The sequence below is a fragment of the Nyctereutes procyonoides genome, unplaced genomic scaffold (genome assembly GCF_905146905.1).
Source record: "Nyctereutes procyonoides isolate TBG_1078 unplaced genomic scaffold, NYPRO_anot_genome, whole genome shotgun sequence".
Lineage (NCBI taxonomy): Eukaryota > Metazoa > Chordata > Mammalia > Carnivora > Canidae > Nyctereutes > Nyctereutes procyonoides.
Window position 1 is genome coordinate 9,837,744 of NW_026575033.1, and position 16,519 is coordinate 9,854,262.

At 41.3% G+C, this 16,519-nt stretch overlaps 1 pseudogene; it reads left to right on the forward strand.

Moving 5' to 3' along the window:
- Positions 1 to 501: 501 nt before the first annotated feature.
- Positions 502 to 933, forward strand: LOC129504506 (transmembrane protein 126A-like; annotated as a pseudogene).
- Positions 934 to 16,519: the final 15,586 nt, after the last annotated feature.

A 16,519-nucleotide genomic window follows, 5' to 3' on the forward strand; every position in this document is an offset into this window, starting at 1 on the left:
CAGAATGTGACTGTATTTGGAGATAGGGCCTTTAAAGAGGGGATGAAATGAAATAAGGACCTAATCCATCATGACTGACATCTTTATGAGAAAGGGAGATTAGAGCACCCAGAGAGACTCTAGGGGTGTGTGAGCCTGGAGGAGGGGCCACCTAAGGACATCGTGAGAAGATGGCCATCTACAAGCTTCAAAAGAAACTAAACTTAGGCCTCAGTCATGTGTCAGCCAAAGATGGCCACACTCAGGCTAGTTGAACAAAGGTTGGAGTGAGCCCCAGTGTCACTGAGGAAAACTCTGGAGGTACCAACTGCTATGAGGAGAGCATAAGGTTTTTAGATGGAAAATCATGAACCAGATGATACTGTCAAGGAAAACTTAATTTTCAATACCATAACCAGAAAAATTAGCTAATTCCCAGAGGCCAAAAGGAATATACTTGAGCATGAATCAACATATATTGGACTTAATGCTGCTTTCTGTGGTCTCACAGCAAATAGTCTTTTTCGACTCATTTTAAATGTGACACAAGTTCATATGGCTCATCATAGCAGCTGGCTTACCAATGGCAGTGATCCCAGTTTTGACTGTGCACACATCCTACAAAGGTTTGGTGAGATTACCTTTGAATATAAGTGATTTGAATTATAAAACCTGTACCATAACACAGGGTGAATTGGTTGGTCTTGTTTTTAGTGGTCTGCACCCTGTTTTCTTGGCTATACCTGTGAAGGGTGGCCTCACAGTCAGGTAGAGTTAGCCCTGATTCCAGAGAAACATCTTAATTTACTGGATTAGAATTTCTAAGCCTGTCTTTAGAAAGATGTTATTTCCCATTTCACTCCAGACTGTGTTTCATCATACCTTGGATCCAGACAATATAAGCTAATTATAAAGGCTATTCAGTTACCTGAACCTAGCCTAGAAATTCAGTGACTGTTAAACAAATGCGTACATAAAAAATGAAGTTCTAATGTGTGGGGGGAAAAAAAAAGAACTAAATCTGCCAGGACCGTGATCTTAGACTCCCAGTGAGAAAATAAATCTCTGTTGTTTAAGCCATTCCAGTCTGTGGTATTTCATTATGGCAGCCCTAGCAAATTAATATATGGTGGAAATTGTATTTTTAAAGGACTGCCAGAGCTGAAAATGTCATGACCTAAGCACCCCCAGAGCAAACCTCCGCTTTTACAGAAGCAGAGAGACACTGTGTGGTCTTCATGGTCACGGGACCCAATAGAGGCCTCCAGAGCCTCAAACTGGCAGTGCAGGGCCTTTGGATACCTAAGAATGATGTTTCCATTTGCTTATTGATTAATTTGTGACCATAAGGTGTCTCCCACAATTGCTTTCTCCTCCCAATGAGGATGATAGGAAAAGCTTCAAGATTCTCCATGTCCTCATCTACATCATTTGCAGTCTAGTAGCTGTGCTGCTTACACAAGCAGCCCACTGACTCTCAGCTGACGTGAGCAATCTGCTATGAGCTTCGGAAAGCTGTTACTTCCCCCTGTGAGCAGAATGACAGAGTGGGGAAAACGGGACTTTGGCATCAAATGGGTATGGACATGGGCGTGAATCTGGACTCCATTGCTAATGAACTTGTGACTTTGATCAAGTTATGTAATATCTCACAGTCTCCTTAAATGAGGACAACGCTATCCACCCTTGACTGCTGAGAGTATTAAATGAAATAATGTGTGAAAGTGGGTGGGAGGGGAATGGGTGGTCAAGAAATGCTAGCTCCATCCTACCCTGTGTTCTTTTCTCTATCCTCCTACTATTCCTTCTCCTCTTCTGGCCGGAAGAAGAGGAATCAAAGAAAAGGTCTTGGACCCTAGTACCTAGACTCCTTACCCTGTTCTACTGTCCTTTTCACCTGTTTGACTCAACCAAGGAAGGTCTGCCTACAGACCTTAGGGTTCTGCGTGGCACCTGGAAGCAGCTCACTAGATCATGACCTTTTGTAAGGCTAAGCTAATTTCTGCAGGAGTTTGCTCTCTGGCAGAAGCCATCTCTTTCTTTGGATTTCTAGAAAGTCATGCCACTTTGGTGATATGCCAGCTTCAGCCAAGCCTACACGGTGGTTCTTGCATTCTGGGAAGGCTCATTGTTGATAAAACTTTCTTGCTGCATTAAGATAAAAAAAAAAAGTATGAGATCTCAGCTCACTCAAACACCCTAGAAGTTTCTACTTGGTAAAGCAAAAATAGGACCTTTATGCAAAGACATTTGGGATTTCTCAAAAGTGTGCCATATTTCTAGTTATCCCATTCCTTCCTTGAGCTATGCTCACCTCACAGTCTTGGGATTAAGTCTCTATGTTTGCATCTTACAGTGAACATTTGTCCTATGAGAGTGGACAATCAGGGCCACATGCCCAATGCGGTGGCTAAGAACACAAGTAGTAGAGACAGAGTTCCTTGTTGGACTTTCAGTAGGTAATTGACCTCTTCAGGCCTTTGTTCCCTCATCTAAAAAAAAAAATAGGAAAGCTAATAAGCTGCTTTAAGAGTTGAGAGAAAGCCTGAAGGGCGCCCATGCAGTGCCTGGCACATAATAATAATGACTCCATAAAGGCTACCGATCATTATTATTATCATCATCAGTATTTTTTCACCCAACACATGCTTTGCATAAAAGGAAATAGCAGTGGAATACATTCATTAGTGCCTTATCATTTTGTTCTCTGACTACTAAGAGGCCTAGTGGAGAAAAAGTCACAGGGACATAGTAATAATGAAGGGCTTCTCAGTAAGAACTATTGGCACACCCCCCAAGTTGATAACTAAAATGAACTGCCAACAAGACTGTCTGCAGAAGGTTGGTCATAATTCAGAGCATGGGCAGCTGCTGGTCAGCTGAGGATACAACCTAAAGCAGGGTTCCCCATTCTCTCCACATTGACATTTGGGACCAGAGAACTCTTTGTTGTCTTGTATATTGTACAAAAGTCAGCAGGATCCCTGGCCTCTATCCACTAGATGACAGTTGCACTCTCCCACAACCAAAAATGTTTCCACGCATTGCCAAATGGCCTCTGGAAGGTAAAATCATCCTCTCTTTGAGAGCCACTGGAATAGAGGAACATCTGATTGTCTTGTATTGGGTATTGAATTCTGTCTCATAGGTAAAAAGAGAACAAATGATCACAGGGCTGAGATTCAGCTGGATAGCACCAGTTCAACTGAACCACTGTTTATAGTCCAGCACCTGTTCTGATTGATTGGTGCCTGTGCCATACTGGTTGGTAAATATGCTTAATATAATTCTTGCATCATAGTGAAACTTAGGTTGAGGTTTCTCTAAAGAAGTAAAGGTTAAAGCAGATTTTAGCTGTTCACGTACTGAAGATGTTCATTCAAAGAATATCATGGAGGCTAAACATAGTCAGATGGTTATCATTCTGCCTCAAAGGCTTCCAACAATGCCTCACTGTTTTTTTCACTCACTGTTACCTTCTTCCTCATCTTTCCGAACCACAGTATAGAATGGTATTTCAGACTGTCTGCTCTTTTTTTTTAAATTATTTTTTTTAATTTTTATTTATTTATGATAGTCACACAGAAAGAGAGAGAGAGGCAGAGACACAGGCAGAGGGAGTAGCAGGCTCCATGCACCGGGAGCCCGACGTGGAATTCGATCCCGGGTCTCCAGGATCGCGCCCTGGGCCAAAGGCAGGCGCCAAACCGCTGCGCCACCCAGGGATCCCAGACTGTCTGCTCTTAATAATAACCACAAGCTACTTACCTGGTTCTGGACTTTTGCAGAGCCGGTATTATGAGCTGACTGTCCTCCAAATGTCTCTGTACATAAAAATATAACACTTCTGATGATGTATCCTTAGTCTCTAGGGTGAGGCATGTATACCATGTTTCTCCATAGGATGGTTTCAGACTTTGGATTCCAGAGTACTTGCAGTGGAGATGATGACCTGTTATAAAATGGGAAAACATTCAGATATGTGGCCACTAGTTTTGAGCTATGTCCAGAACAGGTCTCCAGTATAGGGAAAAGGAGAGAGGGAACAACCAGGGAATGGTAGTACCAATGAATTCAGGACCCAGGGAAAAATGAAAGATTAATTAGGTTGGGTTACTCCCTAAGACTAGCCCATCTGCCAAATAGAATCATACAACTGCCATAGGCAACCACATAGTTGTTGCAATGCTACTAAAACCATTGGAATAATGGGCCACCCATGGTAAGCCTTCTCAAAAAGATTTAGATAGAGGCATGGTTTTTGGTAAGAGTTCTGGATATGAGTAGGGAATTCATTGTCATTTATCATCCAGATCCTCAGTCACTGAATGGGCTTATCAGTCTCTGGAAACAAAGCTCTGAAAGAATGTTAAGGGCAGTGGAAAGGCAAGGATGCTAAAGTCCCCAATTTGCCCACATCTATCACCAAGTAGGCTTCTCAGAGGTGCTTCTGGGTCTGCCCACAGGCAGTTCCCCACCTGGACCATCTCCCCTCCCAATTCACTTACCTAACACTCTATTCATTTACAACCCGCGGGGCTTTGAGGATGTTATTTAACTTCTCTGTGCCTCAATTTCATTTTCTCTGAAATGGACAAAATAATTGTTCCTACTTTAGAAGTTGTGGTGAATATTAATGTGAACAGATGGTTAAAGGACTCAGCATAGTGCCTGGGACATAGCAAGGCGATAAATGTTAGCTATTACTATGAAAACTGTTATACACCCTTCCCATGTCAGCTTCCTCCAGGAAAATTGTCTTGATGCTCTTAATGAGGTACACGTGTTATCTTCAGGGATTGCCAAAAAGTGTTCAAAAGTACCCCTCACAGATCCTTAGTGCAGCCTCAGTTTAGGCCCACAAACAGGACCTGCCAGGAATAAAATCTCAAAGTTCTCAGTGCGATTATGGATACAGTGGTAGGCATAGAGCAAAAAAAGCTTTTTGAATAATTGAGGAGATCACTATGGGGACTGGAAGAAAAAGGAGCTCTCTTTTTATGGGATCCCATGTACTAAGGATGATGTTTTTCAGGAGTTAACAAGGGCTATCTTTGCTAGCAAGAAAGCCTGCCTGTGAATGAAAATGATACAGAAGAAAGCAAAGGTTAGAGAGAGATAGAGGTAGGGGAGTGAGGATGATGGGGACAGAGAGACTGGATTACATTGCTGAGACCCTGGATCCAGCCAAGACTGAAGACAGAGGTACCCAAGGTTGTTAAGCTGTCAATAAATAGCCTCTTTTTACCTAAGCTAGCTTGAATTTGGTTTCTCTCACTTGTTATTGAGAGTCTTGATTAATACACCATACTTCCCCATCCATAACACATACTATGTTTAATTTTAATCAATTGTTTAATTATCTATCTTCCCCCAGCTAGGCTGAAATTCCATAAAGGCAAGGCCCTGTCCTATGGTCGACTGTTGTGTGCTAAGCAGAGTGTCTGCCCAGAGGAGGCCTGCAAACATTTAAGTGATGAATGATGAATATTCTGGAGGGATATCAGATGTTAATCAAAGATTCTACATGAAGTAATGATGGAAAGGATAAAGTCCCACTGTCTTTTCTCAACTCCTCTCCAGCTAAACACAAATTAGAATTCTTATTTCCCCCAAAAGACATCTATCCACTTCTTTATCTCCCCTTTCCCTCATTTTTTAGAGAAAGAGAGGCAATGAGAACTTTGCAGTCTGAGATTCGGGTCCCCAGTATCATGATATGAGGCTCTTTTAAGGAGAGCAGAGATGTGGACACTTCGGAAGTGTCTTGAACACATCATATTTAGCAATTATCTCATTAAACCTTCAAATTTTTGAAAATATATTGCTGTTCTTATTAATGATTTCCATAGGAGATATTGGGCACAAAACTGAGGAAAGGACAATCTGTCCCTGACTTTTTTCTTTGAGATTTGTGTTTCTTCAGGCCACAGCTGACCATAGTTTGAAATAGTCAAAACCAGAAACAAATGATCACTACTTTGTGTTGGTCAAGAATCACTCAATTGCAAGTAATCCACACCTGATGTAAACAACTGCAGGGAAATTCTGAAACTTTATTGTGAGGTAAATGAAAAGCTTAGGATTTGCCAGATATACATAACACTGAAGCCAAGTCCTCAAAATCTGTCTTGTTCTCTCCATCTTACAGTTTTTCTGATGGCTGTATTTACTGCCAAATTTCTCCAAGGATAGAAACAATGGTCTTTGAAGTGCAGCATAGAATCCATTTCAACCCCACAAAAACACTCTAATAGGCTCTGCTTGGGTCATATGCCCAAGCATATGCACCTTTCACTGATTCCAGCAGAATGGCATTCTCTTGTGGGCTAGCCTGGGTCACGTATATCTCTGTGGGACATGCGGGCAATGTGGGGAGGAGGCTGAGTGGTGGTTCCACTAGTATCATGGAAGTAGAAGAAGAGGTCATTCCAAAAGGAAAGGAATGTGAGCAGATGCAAAAGAAACTGGCACCCACTATCTATTCCCAATTCCCCTACTTGCTCAGATGTGTCCCAACCTATTCCCAGAGTGCCCAGAGGGATCTATACCATGCACTTAGTTACTACATCTCCCATCTGGCCCAGGAGTCTCCCTTGGAGACTCATGCGCTCCAAGCTTATCCCAGGTGGAGAAAATATGCCTGATGTTCAGTTGTTCTAGTTCTGATACACAGCTGCACACACCACACACCAGTGACCCTGTGCTCCTACTGCCTGGGGAGACTTGTCATGTCTTACCCCTTTTTTTAATTAGCCTCCTCTCTCATGAAATCCTGGGAATGAGGCTGAAGGGTGCAATATGAATGGCCTGGCTATAATGAGAAATGTCCTTTCTTTCATACTGGCTTTGAACCAAACTTGCGAACGTGAACTTTCTCTCCTTAGGCTGAGTTCCATCCCAGAAGCTTCCTTTGTCTCTCATGCCAGTAAGCTTCAGGCAAGCCAACCCCACACTCCCACCAGATCAAACTGGGTAACTCAGCATGCCATAATGCTTGGATCACTGCTGTACTTTTGGGTTTTCTTTTTGTTTGTTTATTTTGCTTTGTTTTAAAGATTTATTTATTTATTTGAGAGAGAGAGAGAGCCTGTGAGACTGTACACACGTGTGTGTGTGGGGGGGGGGGGGTAAGGGGCATAGAGAGGGGCAGAGGGAGAGGAAAAAAGAGAATGTCGAGCAGATTCCCCACTGAGTGCAGTGGGGACTTGATCCCATGACCCTGAGATCATGATTTGAGATGAAATCAAGAGTTAGAGGCTCAACCAACTGAGCAGCACAGATGCCCTGATTTTTTTTGTTGTTACTTTTTAAAAGAATTTTCAGAAGAATATTTTATTCTTACTAGGTTTCCTACTTAAGTGTTACCAGACAGATTTATTTGTGAGTTGTCCTCAACAGCTTATTAATCCCATCATTGATCATCTATCAGGTTGGCTGGGTGGTATTCTAATTGGTTATCAAAGGACCAAAAAGTACAAAGGTATCCTCTCAGAATTTTCTTTCTTTGGGGGCAGAGATGCTTTGATTTGTGTGTCTTTTTCTCAAGTAATAATCTTAAGTTTTTAAAGCCCTGTACATAAAACATTGATGTTACAGTCAATATAACTGTTGACTTTACTAATTAACTATGAGTAGAATTTTTTCAAGTGAAGGAGAAATACCTTAATTGACTTTACAGTGACCTAAGTATATTTGCAATGGTGCCCGGCCTTCTGTCTGTACCAAAACTTTCTTCACATTCACGGGACATATTGCCAATTAAGGGAACAATAATATGCAAATAGATGTTGGCAGATACCATGGGCAGCATTTCAATACATTTTTACATTCATTCACCCGTAATGAGCAAATGAGCATGCAGACTCATGCTGTGGCCGGTTCCCATTCCCTCTCCCACCTAACATGCATTCTCTTTCCTTGCCTTCCAACACATGTCATCACAACTCCTTAATCTGCACATGTTTCCTCCCGGTAGACCTCATTCAGTTCCACACATCTCCAGTGTTGATCTCTACCTGCCCATCACAAATAATCACTCAGGAAACAGCAATTCAGGAGCCCTCCCCTCCAACATACATACACATTCCCTCACAATGAGCCAACCTTTCCAAACTGACATTAGCATTCTAAGCAACATGGTGAAATGAAACAGGTAATTTAGAAACCTCATTTATCTCTTGCAGTTACAACCCTATTGTTTTTCTGGTGCCGTAAATTACCCATAGACAAAGCATCAAGGTCTAAAGCAAACACTTGTCAGATTAAACCAATGATAATTGAGAGAACTGGAAGACATTAATTCTGACAGTCAATCTGTCCTCCTGTTTGTTTTGCGGTAGCAGAGAATATAACAATATGGACATCTCCAGTGTTGCACATTCTTTCACCTGAAGTACACATTTTATTTTTGTTTTTGTTTTTATTGAAGTTCGATTTGGCAACATATAGTATAACACCCAGTGCTCATTCCATCAAATGCTCCCCTCAGTGCCCATCACCCAATCACCCCATCCCCCACCCCCACCCCCTTCTGTAACCCTTTGTCTGTTTCTCAGAGTTAGGAGTCTTTCATGGTTTGTCTCCCTCTCTAATTTTTCCCTCTCAGTTTCCCTCCTTTCCCTTATAATCCCTTTCACTCTTTCTTATATTCCCCGTATGAGTGAAACCATATGATGATTGTCCTCCTCTGATTGATTTACTTCACTCAGCATAATACCCTCCAGTTCCATCCATGTTGAAGCAAATGGTGGGTGTTTGTCCTTTCTGATGGCTGAGTAATATTCATTGTATATATAGACCACATCTTCTCATCCATTCATCTGTCGAAGGACATTGTGACTCCTTCCACAGTTTGGCTATTGTGGACATTGCTGCTATGAACATTGGAGTGCAGGTGTCCTGGCATTTCACTACATATGTATCTCTGGGGTAAATACCCAGTAGTGCAATTGCTGGGTCATAGGATAGCTCTATTTTTAACTTTTTGAGGAACCACACTATTTTCCAGAATGACTGCACCAGTTCACATTCCCACCAACAGTGCAAGACGGTTCCCCCTTCTCCACATCCTCTCCAACATTTGTTGTTTCCTGTCTTGTTAGTTTTCGCTGTTCTCACTGGTGTGAGGTGGTATCTCATTGTGGTTTTGCACGCAGTACACATTGTATAACAAGGATGAATGGAACAGTTCTCCTGGCTAGGAAAGGCAGGTTGTTGATCAAGCTGGAATATATGTGTCCATTTGCCTTTGCAGAGCCCTAGCACCCATGCTGGAAACGTTTCCTGTGTTTCCCCAGTCCAAGCACAGCAAAAGAATATATATATGTGCCTTGCTATTTGCCAAATTATTCAACAAATGAGTCTTTTAGGATATTCATAGAAGATAATTGATTTTATGTGCACTTTAGATGGGGCTTCCTAGAGAAATGCTTTAAACAGAATAAGGCTTACCATTTACTTACATCACCTAAGCACCATTTATGTAAGCACCATTCTATTTAAGTATCAAAGAAATCCCACAAGGTGAAGATTATAATTTTCTCTCCTGTAGAAGAGGAAACTAAATATTTAAATGATTTGTTCAAAGGTCCTCACAGCCTAACCTCAGCCCCTTCACCACACTCTGTGGCCCTAAGATAAACTTGCTGCTGCCTGAAATCACACACTTAGCAGAAAAAGGTATTTGAAAATATAATGACCAAAAAAAATATAAATTCCATGAAAAATATTTATTTATAGATCCAAGAAGCTCAGCAAACCAGAAGCAGGACAAATACAAAGAAAAAACACCCTACTTAGTAAAACTGCTGAAGTCCAAAGAGATATTCTTTAAAGCAGCCAGAGTGGGGAAGAAAAACATATAAACAGGGGAAAAAAACATGGATTCTCACTGGAAACAATGGAGGCCAGAACACACTGGGTGACATTTTAGAAAACAAATAAATAACAGTCAACTCCGAATTTTGTAGTCAGCAAAAAATATCCCAAGGTTGAAATAAAGACATTTTCAAATAAATGCGAATTGAAAGAACTTGTTGCCAGCAGACTTGCACTAGTATTTCTTAATACTAAAGACGTTCTTCAGGCTAAAGAGAAATTATAATGGATTGAGACTTGAATCTATAGGAAGTGAAGGAAAGTATCATGTCATAATGCTTTTACTAAGTTAGTAGACACACTTCTGATACCTGGAGGCAGCATTTTTATGGGGAATAAATGAGTTTGGGAAAAAAAGCAGAAACTAAACTATTTTAGAATAAGAAAGTAATGTCGTACATCACAAGGACAGAGGAATTATTTTCTTTTTTTTACACTGTTGAGTATTTTTCCCTAGGTTATAGCTTTTTAATTCTATGACTTTTGGAGGAGGGGCAAGATGGCGGAAGAGCAGGGTCCCCAAATCGCCTGTCCCCACCAAATTACCTAGATAACCTTCAAACCATCCTGAAAATCTACAAATTCGGCCTGAGATGTAAAGAGAGACCAGCTGGAATGCTACAGTGAGAAGAGTTCGCGCTTCTATCAAGGTAGGAAGACGGGGAAAAAGAAATAAAGGAACAAAAGGCCTCCGAGGGGGAGGGGCCCCGCGAGGAGCCGGGCTGAGGCCGGGGCGAGTGTCCCCAGGACAGGAGAGCCCCGTCCCGGAGGAGCAGGAGCTGCACCAACCTTCCCGGACGGGCGGAAAGGGGCTCGCAGGGAGTTGGAGCAGGACCCAGGAGGGCGGGGATGCCCTCGGGCTCCCGGGGACGCTAACAGACACCTGCGCCCCGGGAGAGTGCGCCGAGCTCCCTAAGGGCTGCAGCGCGCACGGCGGGACCAGAGCAGCTCGGAGGGGCTCGGGCGGCGGCTCCAGGGAGGGGGCTGCGGGGCGGGAGCGCGAATCCAACAGCGCAGGCCCCGGAGCACAGGGCGCCGGGACACAGCCCAGGATCCGGCCTCCCCCGGGACAGGCAGAGGCCGGGAGGGCCCAGGACAGCGAGGACGCTCCTGCCCCGAGCTGAGCAGATCAGCGGCCCCGCCCCGGAGCCTCCAGGCCCTGCAGACGGAGAACCGAGAGCCCCGAGCCCCGTAGTTCCTGCGGAGGCTGAATCCAGGCTTCCAGAGTTGCCATAGCAACTGCTGCTGTTCCTCCTGGGGCCTCACGGGGTAAACAACCCCCGCTGAGCCCTGCAGCAGGCAGGGGCAGAGCAGCTCCCCCAAGTGCTAACACCTGAAAATCAGCGCAACAGGCCCCTCCCCCAGAAGACCAGCTGGACGGACCAGTTCCAGGGGAAGTCAAGGGACTTAAACTCTACAGAAATACTCCCCCGTGTTGTTTTTTTTTTTCTTTTCTTTTTTCTTTTCTTTTTGATTTCTGATTGCTTCCCCCACCCCCTTTTTTTTTCACCTTTCTTTCTTTTTCTTTCCCTTTTTCTTCTCTTCTTTCCTTTTTCTTTTCTTTTTCTTTTTTCTTTTTCTCTTTTCTTTCCTTCTCTCTCTTTCTCTCATTCTCCCAATACAACTTGTTTTTGGCCACTCCGCACTGAGCAAAATGACTAGAAGGAAAACCTCACCTCAAAAGAAAGAATCAGAAACAGCCCTCTCTCCCACAGAGCTACAAAATCTGGATTACAATTCAATGTCAGAAAGCCAATTCAGAAGCACTATTATACAGCTACTGGTAGCTCTAGAAAAAAGCATTAAGGACTCACGAGACTTCATGACTGCAGAATTTAGATCCAATCAGGCAGAAATTAAAAATCAACTGAATGAGATGCAATCCAAACTAGAAGTCCTAACGACGAGGGTTAACGAGGTGGAAGAACGAGTGAGTGACATAGAAGACAAGTTAATGGCAAAGAGGGAAACTGAGGAAAAAAGAGATAAACAATTAAAGAACCATGAAGACAGATTAAGGGAAATAAATGACACTCTAAGGAAGAAAAATCTACGTTTAATTGGGGTTCCCGAGGGCGCCGAAAGGGACAGAGGGCCAGAATATGTATTTGAACAAATCCTAGCTGAAAACTTTCCCAATCTGGGAAGGGAAACAGGCATTCAGATCCAGGAAATAGAGAGATCCCCCCCTAAAATCAATAAAAACCGTTCAACACCTCGACATCTAATAGTGAAGCTTGCAAATTCCAAAGATAAAGAGAAGATCCTTAAAGCAGCAAGAGACAAGAAGTCCCTGACTTTCATGGGGAGGAATATTAGGGTAACAGCAGACCTCTCCACAGAGACCTGGCAGGCCAGAAAGGGCTGGCAGGATATATTCAGGGTCCTAAATGAGAAGAACATGCAACCAAGAATACTTTATCCAGCAAGGCTCTCATTCAAAATGGAAGGAGAGATAAAGAGCTTCCAAGACAGGCAGGAACTGAAAGAATATGTGACCTCCAAACCAGCTCTGCAAGAAATTTTAAGGGGGACTCTTAAAATTCCCCTTTAAGAAGAAGTTCAGTGGAACAATCCACAAAAACAAGGACTAAATAGATATCATGATGACACTAAACTCATATCTTTCAATAGTAACTCTGAACGTGAATGGGCTTAATGACCCCATCAAAAGGCGCAGGGTTTCAGACTGGATAAAAAAACAGGACCCATCTATTTGCTGTCTACAAGAGACTCATTTTAGACAGAAAGACACCTACAACCTGAAAATAAAAGGTTGGAGAACCATTTACCATTCAAATGGTTCTCAAAATATATCCTAAAAACTATAGAACACTTCTGAAAGAAATTGAGGAAGACACAAAGAGATGGAAAAATATTCCACGCTCATGGATTGGCAGAATTAATATTGTGAAAATGTCAATGTTACCCAGGGCAATTTACACGTATAATGCAATCCCTATCAAAATACCATGGACTTTCTTCAGAGACTTAGAACAAGTTATTTTAAGATTTGTGTGGAATCAGAAAAGACCCCGAACAGCCAGGGGAATTTTAAAAAAGAAAACCATATCTGGGGGCATCACAATGCCAGATTTCAGGTTGTACTACAAAGCTGTGTTCATCAAGACAGTGTGGTACTGGCACAAAAACAGACACATAGATCAATGGAACAGAACAGAGAACCCAGAAGTGGACCCTGAACTTTATGGTCAACTAATATACGATAAAGGAGGAAAGACGATCCACTGGAAGAAAGACAGTCTCTTCAATAAATGGTGCTGGGAAAATTGCACATCCACATGCAGAAGAATGAAACTGGACCACTCTCTTGCACCATACACAAAGATAAACTCAAAATAGATGAAAGATCTAAATGTGAGACAAGATTCCATCAAAATCCCAGAGGAGAACTCAGGCAACACCCTTTTTGAACTTGGCCACAGTAACCGGAGAAGGACAAACAGTGTATGTTCTCATTCATTTGGGGAATATGAATAATAGTGAAAGGGAATATAAGGGAAGGGAGAAGAAATGTGTGAGAAATATCAGAAAGGGAGACAGAACATAAAGAATTCTAACTCTGGGAAATGAACTAGGGGTGGTGGAGGGGGAGGAGGGCGGGGGGTGGGGGTGAATGGGTGACGGGCACTGAGGGGGACACTTGACGGGATGAGCACTGGGTGTTATTCTGTATCTTGGTAAATTGAACACCAATAAAAATTAATTTATATATATAAAAAAAATTCTATGACTTTTACTGTACAAACTTTCTATTTTTATCTAGTTATTTTTCCTTATGATATGTGTCTAGTTGCTTTTGTTTTCAGAAGTCTTCTCTTCACCAGAGATTGTGAGTTACTCATACAATATATGATTTTACAGCTGTTTTTTTTTTAAAGATTTTATTTATTTATTCTTGAGACACAGAGAGAAAGGTAGAGACATAGGCAGAGGGAGAAGCAGGCTCCCTGCAGGAAGCCTGATGCGGGACTCGATCCTAGGACCCGAGGATCATGACCTGAGCCAAAGGCAGGCACTCAACCATTGTGCCACCCAGGTGTTCCTACAGCTACTTTTATTTTATTTTCAGCTGCTTTTATAGTCAGTTATTTACCTTATCCCAAACTTACCTAATGTGTACAATAAAGTGAGAATATAGGCCTCCCCCACCCCAATATGTTGACCAATACCATTTGTTAAATAATCTCCTTTTCACCCTTTCTCATTGACTTATGATATGTTCTCCATTATATATTAATCTTATGTTTTATAAGGTCTACTTCTGAGCTATTTAGGCTGATTTGTTATTAATTATGTATTAGAATATTTCCTTTGGACAGCTTTATGCTATAGTTCAATATCAAGCAGGTAAATTCTTCCCTCTTCTCATTTCTCTTTCTCCATTTCTTCTCCATGTGAATTTATTCTTAGAATTCTTTTACCATATTTCTTTCCTGCCACACACATAACTCTGGAATGTTGAATGGAATTTCCTTCAAATTACAAATTAATTTGAGAAGAATTTGTACCTTTGCTGTGTTCCATCTTACCACTAGGAATGTAAAATATCTCTCATCTTAATTAAGGTTCAGACAAGGAAAAAATACTGAGGATCTTATAAAATTAGCAAATATAATAGGAGACACTCCCTCCTGCCTTTAAATGGGACCCAAGAGTGACAGTCTGGGTTAAGGTGAAAAAGAAATAAAAATCAACAAGCAGAAAGAGACAATGGAGAAACCTTGACCTTGCTGTTCATTGAAGAGGTAAAAGTCTCTCTTGAGAATTCATAATCCCAGTCTGCTCCTCACATAAATTTTCACACAAGTTTATACTACTTATGAAGCTAAACAACCTCAGGCCAGAATTTAATTTAAAGTAGCCCTAAACTAGAAAGGCCTTCCAGGTGCTGGTAAAAATAAACACAAATCCTTCCTGGAAGAACTCACCTTCAACTGCAAACTCAAAGAAATCCCGCAGATAAATGTATAAGGAAATGAGAAATTCATAATAATAATTTACAAACAGAGAAGAAATAGACACTATTAGTGAAATGAGTAGTAAAAGAGACAATTGAAACTGACATATTAAAACTTCCAATAGACAAATTCCACATTCAGAATTATATTTTGTGATATTAAATAAAATAAAATAAAATAGAAGTTTGAAAAACATGGAGACTCTAAAAATGAAAAATATAATCACTAAAACTAAAATCTCAATTGATTGCACCCCATTAGGATAATTATTATGAAAAACAAACAAGCAGCAAATAACAAGTGTTGGCAAAGATAGAGAAATTGAAACCCTTGTCTACTGTTGGTAGGAGTGTAAAATGGTGCAACTGCTCCAGAAAACAGATTGACAGTTCTTCAAAATATGAGACATAGAATTACTGCATGATCCAGCAATTCCATTTCTGGGTATCTACCCCAAAAAATAAAAATCAGGAACTCAGACAGATACTTGTTCACAAATATTCATAGCAGCATTATTAACAGTAGCCAAAAGCTGGAAACAACCCAAGTGTCCATTGATGGATAAATGGATAAATAAAATGCAGTATATCCACACAATAGAATATTAATCAGCCATAAAACAGAAGGAAAGTTTGATACTAGACAATCAGTAAGTTAATGAAGGAATCAAAGAAGAAACCTGAAAATATCTTCAGACAAATTAAAATGAAAACAATTCAAAGGTTATGGGGCCTGGCAAAATCAGTTCTAAGAAGGAAGTTTATAGTGATACAGACCCCGCCCCCCTCAAGAAACAAGAAAAATCTCAAATGATTTAACCCTATCCCTAAAGGAACTAGAAAAAGAAAAACAAAGCCTAAGTTAGTGGAAAGAAGGAAATTATGTTTATCTTGAAGAGCACTCATAAGATTGCTGAAGATCTTACTTTCCAGAGTTTTTGGGAAAAGTTGATTTTGACAGTTTTTGCCAGTGTTCTCATTGCTTTCCTGGAGAGGTAAATTTTCAGAGGTCCTTACTTCCCTGTTCTGGATTTTGAACTCTTGGTAAGGAAGAGCACCATCTCTGGTAAAGCTTTAGCAGTGTCTCCTGACTGATGATATTACTAAACTAAAAGACTTCTGTCTATTAAAGACAGAGGATGCAAATGGAAGCCAAAAAGTGGGAGATAGGGGACACCTGGGTGGCTGAGTGGTTGAGCATCTATCTGCCTTTGGCTCAGGTTGTGATCCCAGGTCTGGGGATCGAGTCCCACTTTGGGCTCCCTGTGAGGGGCCTGCTTCTCCCTCTGTCTATGTCTCTGCCTCTCTCTGTGTCTTTCTTGAATAAATAAATAAAATCTTTTTTTAAAAAGTGGGAGATGGTATTTGCAATACATATGACTGACAAAAATGTGTCACAAATCAGTGAGATTTAAGAGCAGGTTAGACATAGCTAAAGAATTAGTGAACTGAAGGAATTACTTGGAACACCATCCAAAAGACATATAGAATATAAAACTATACTAAACAACAAGGAAGTGACAGTAATAAGGTCTAGCATATACAAAGAGACGATTTTTCAAAGATGTATGACTGAGATTCTTTTCAAAACTATTGCTCTATCTAAATTCTCAAATACAAGAAGCCAAATGAACCCCAAGTAAAAGAATTCCACAGCTAGATAAAACATAGAGATACTGT